At 38.6% G+C, this 5,155-nt stretch overlaps 1 pseudogene; it reads right to left on the minus strand.

The window, feature by feature from the left end:
• Positions 1-4,308: 4,308 nt before the first annotated feature.
• LOC113255811 (60S ribosomal protein L34-like) lies at positions 4,309-4,680 on the minus strand (annotated as a pseudogene).
• Between the last annotated feature and the right edge of the window lie 475 nt (positions 4,681-5,155).

Raw genomic sequence — 5,155 nt, forward strand, 5'->3', positions numbered from 1 at the left:
GAAAAGGAGAAATGATTCGGGCGAGCCGTTTCTCCGTCGCTGCTGCAAGTCCGTGGTGTTCAGGAACGCGGCCGCTGGCTCGGTTTGGCCGGCGGCCATCTGGATCTCTGCAGTCGGCTCCAGCTACCAGTCTCTTTCAGCAGGTTTTTGTCCTTCCTCAGCCCAGATTTTGATGTGGGCTAGCTGATATCCTTCTTTCTTTTCTCAGCTTTTGTGTGATCTTTTAGAAAAATACATATTTTTAACATTAAAGAAAATAAATCCACATATAAGTGAACCCATGCAGTTCAAACCCATGTTATTCAAAGGTCAACTGTAGTTTTCTATAGCACTGAAAAATCACATCCTTTCGCATTAGTCACATTGCTTTCAATTTGACATTTATTTGTCTCTAATTGCTTTTTGGACACTAAAATTGCTATCAATTCTACTAACTGAAATGATTATAATAAAAATGTCATATGAGGTGAAATTCATCTTTGTAGCTCTGCCCCTTGCTACGTTTGCCCCTCCAATTTCCCAAAAAGAAAACTAAATGCTTTCTGATTTCAGAACATTTGTGACTTTCAGTCTTTCCCCTCCATAGTGCCAAGATGTTTCTCATTCCAATAACTGCAGCCTCTCTACCCCTTATCTGTGGTTTCCCTTTCAACGGTTTCAGGTACCCGAAGTCAACCACAGTCTGGAAGCTGATGATCCTACTTCTGACATATCATCAGAAGGTCCACAGTAGCCTAACACTACATCACGATGTCTCCGTCATTCACCACACTTCCCCTCCTCATGCAGGCATTCTAGCTTCTCGCATCATCACAAGAAGACGACGAAGGTAAGTAAGAGTACAATAAGCTATTTTGCGAGAGAAAGATACTACATTCACATAACTTTTATTATACTATATTGTTATAATTGTTCTATCTTATTAGTTATTGTTGCTAATTTCTTGCTGTGCCTAACTTATAACTAAACTTTATCATACGTATATATGTATAGGGAAAAAACCCCAGTATATATAGGGTTCTATACTCTCTGTGGTTGCCTGAAACCACATATAGGGCCTTACAGTCTATCCCTCTGTGCATAAGGGAGGACTATTGTACCTCCTATCATACTATTCGGAAAAGTAAATACCCTAATCCTCCGTGCTTTCAGTGCCTTGACTACTTTCACTCTTCCATTACACACCAAATTTTTCCTCGCTTGAATCATCCCCCATCATGCCGTTAAGAAAACTCTGTAATCTTCCCAATTTTAATTATCTTGAAAGAATTGCTCATCAGTACACACTGATATTTTGCTGTAGCTCAGAATACCAATAGATTCTCTCTTTGCAGATTTGTCCCCGTCACTTATACACATTCTGTCCTTTATCTAATTTCTTCCTTAGTGGCACTAATTCCTCTTATTCTGTGAGAAGTCTATAATTTCTCCTTACAATCGTTTATAAAATATTCTTGTCTCTCTAATTACTGATATAACCACTTCTTTCTGGTTTTCCCCTCTCATCAAGTTGTTGGTACATACTCTCCTATCATTTATAACTTAAGCAGATTCTAGCTATCTCCCTTCCTAGAATCTGCTCATAGGTCAACAATCATTGTGATGTTTTCCAGACTGATAAATATGTTTCCATCTTTAAGTTTTCTGAACCTATCCCTATAGTTTTAAGGAAAAATCCATTAGTGCATGGAAATACAGAGGTTTGTTGTTGGAAGCAAACCATTCAAAATGATTTTTCCCATTCCCGAATAGGACTTATTTGGCAAATGCATCCTTCCAGGGTCTTATACACTAATTTTCAGGTTCAGCAACTTTATGTGATTAGGCAATATAATTTATCAGATTCAGTAATCAACCTGAGAATGGTAATATGATTACTGTTTAAACACAGATTCTGAGCCAAGCTGCTTGGATTGAATCCTGGTTAGATGGTTAGTTACCACTTTCTAACCATGAGACTTTTAAAAAGTTACTTAAACTCTCTTCCTCAGTCTTGCACTCTGTAAGATAAAGCTATTAGTAGGGTTGTTATAAATATTACATGGGATAAATACAGATAAAGCACAAAGAACAGTGTTTTCTCATTACAAATGCTTTATAAGTGTTAAGTAACATGTAAGGTTAGGATTTTAAGCTGAAAAGCTAATAAAAGAGTGATGTGTGTTAGTCTGTTATGCCTTACACACTGACATAATGCTTTGAGGACCGAGACCAAAACAAGAAAACACTGGAGACGCAATTTAGACAAATCACCATTCACCGTTAGTGAATGTAAGGAATGACGGAACTAAAAGCCAGGAAATGATGAAAGAATTTTCTTTTAGGATAAGAAGAAGTTGTCATTAGTTGACAAGAAATAGACTGAAAGTTTCATATTATTTGCAATAACAACAGGTATGTCTTTTTAGGTGCTGTATGAAAGAACCAGTTGCTACTCAGAAAAAAATCACCTTTTTATTGCTTCCTTCAGTCCACTGTGCAAAAGTCATTACAGTCCCTTGAAGAAGCAGTAGACATTGCAACCAGAGTTGACTTCTACCTTCTGAAGGCAACACTACCAGACTGAAGAAAATACACTGGCCTCCTATGGACTCCTGTGTCAGCAAAATTTTTAAGACATAATGAAGATCTGAGCAGACAGAACTTATATTATTTCTTCTTATGAGAATTGAGAGAATGATGAGTTTGAGGATGAATGAATGTCTACGTATACAAGACAGTCTCCGCAGGCCAAGGGGCACTACGATTAGATATTGAAAAATGTTAAACAGACACATTTTTTCCTCCATAAAATAAATTCATTTGCTCTCCTTTCACTAAGTGGAAGCCATGTGATTTATTACACTGGAGAAGAGAAAGCAATTACAAATGCAGTGAAAAAGAGTTAGAGTATGTTGTCAACAAGTTCCCAATTAACAGGAAGGAAGAGTAGATAATTGTTCTGTTTCCAGAAGGAAGGTAGGAAGAGTATAGGAGAGAGGGAAGAGAAAAGTATAACAACTTATTTTGCTGTTGTCCTTAAGGCTGAATCAAAAGAAGGTGAGTATTCAGTGAAAAAAAAGCTCCTGTAGGATGCAAGAGGGAATTCATAATTAATGGATGTTCAGTATACTGCTGTGCACTTTGGTCTTTGACAGAAGATTGTTCTTAAGTCAAAAACAATGGCTTAACTGCAACACATTAAAAAATACAGCAACACATTTTTAGATAAGAAGAGGCTGGTTTCTATTGCTCAGCTTTCCCATCATTTTGAAAGGATACAAACATTCCTGCATATTCCCACTGTGAGCCAGAGGGCCTGCCATGTGGTCCTGCAGATGGTGGCAGGTTGAATTGATTTACCAGGAACTGAATGAGAAAGCAATCAAGCTTCGGAAAGAACCAGGATGAGGCTAAGTCACTTGAAAGCAAACCCCAGAACTTCGACAGCATCCAGAGCATAGAACACTTGTATAGTGAGCATCTATGGGATGCCCTGTGACCAGGTGTATGAGAGATATAGATAGAGGTGAGTGAAAGCCTCAAGGTTAGCAGACCGATGAACTGCTCCTCTTCAGGCACCGTGATGACACTTAACCTATTCTGCAAGAACAGAAGATATCTTGGGGAATCAATTAATAAAAGAGAAACAGCCCTGATAAGGAGTTAAAGCTTTAATAAATATCAGAATGGCAAAAATGCAAATTTATTTCTAGGCAGCCCAGCTAAATTATTACAGAGCTCTGCTTCCCTTTCAGCTGAAAGCAATCATATAGATGTAGGTAAAGTTTGCTCATTGAGACTTCTGGGGATTTCTTAAATAGAGGACAGTTAGCCGTTTACGAGCCTCCTTGCGGCTGCAGGGAATGTGGGCATTATAGATGTGGTTATAGGTGACTTCTTGTGACTCGAAAGTTAGAAGCTCATGCTCCTCATGGCAGAGGAGAAAGACAGAAGATGTCTGGGCTCCTGAAGGGCTGTGGAGGTCTCATGCCAGCTGTGATTTGCTTTTTCCCACAACTAGCTCTGAACTGCCAATTTTTCAAATAGTGCTATGTGAGAGAAAAAATAATTTAAGCCCATATTATCTGTGTTTTCTGTTTCTTAAGGGATAAAGAATTTGGTACCTAAAATGTGATGCTGTGTAAATGTGGAATTGACTGAATGGAAAGGCTGGGAGGTAAATAATAAGGACGAACAAATATCAGTTGGAAATTTCATCTGGAAACCTGATGACCCTTGGAATACATTGGCAGACTATTTGGTCAAATTTTCACCTTCATTTTTTTTTTCTTTTGTCTTTTGGTTTTTTTATTACTCAAAAAACCTTCATTTTTTTTTACTTAGCTGATTCTGTGCTTATGGCTTCAACACTTTCACGATGATTTTCTGCTCCTCAATAAGGAGAACATTCTTGATTCCGTCATGAACATATTTAGCACGCATGGAACCATTATAGACCCTGCTGACATGTTTTTTGTTTTGTTTTGTTTCATTTTAGACAACCTCGTCAGAACTAAGTCCCACAGCACGAACTTCTTGAAGTCAGCCTGGGCACGTGCCCCATGAGGATTTTGGTGCTTTCCCAACCTTCTCCATATAAAGGTAAATGATTCTATTACCAGGGGTTCAGGACAACCTGGTTTTGTTAGAGGCTGTACTGTAGCACAGCCTATGATGGTCTGTCAAATGCTGGACCATTCTGAATTCCTATCGACGTTGTCCGGAGAAGAGGCACCTTCCTTATCTTGAATGGCAGACTGAATCATCAGGCTATAGCACTAAGATGATTGTAAGAATAGATTCAGAGTATTGGTGCGTATTGGCTGTTTTGTTCTGTGTTTAGCAAAATCCTATACAACAGAGAAGTCAGAGTACAGCTAGTCATTCTCTAAGGTAAAGGAAATTACGACACTCTTAAGGGATTCCTTTACATTGTTAAGAGAGAGAAAGTTGACAGAGTCAGCCTTGGAATATTGCAGGGCTGAAAAACCAAGTGCTTCTCTTCTCCAGTCTGAAACGATTAGCAATGGTTGCAAGATAGGAGCCTTACCTCGCGATAAAGTGACATGGCACATTTTCATGTGTTCAAATGCTGGATATTTAAAGAAGATTTAACCCATCATTTGCGAGGCAAAACAGTTTTATTACAACTACTGTGTGCCTCCCTGGAGAG

The sequence above is a fragment of the Ursus arctos genome, unplaced genomic scaffold, assembly GCF_023065955.2.
Source record: "Ursus arctos isolate Adak ecotype North America unplaced genomic scaffold, UrsArc2.0 scaffold_11, whole genome shotgun sequence".
In the NCBI taxonomy this organism is placed as follows: Eukaryota; Metazoa; Chordata; class Mammalia; order Carnivora; family Ursidae; genus Ursus; species Ursus arctos.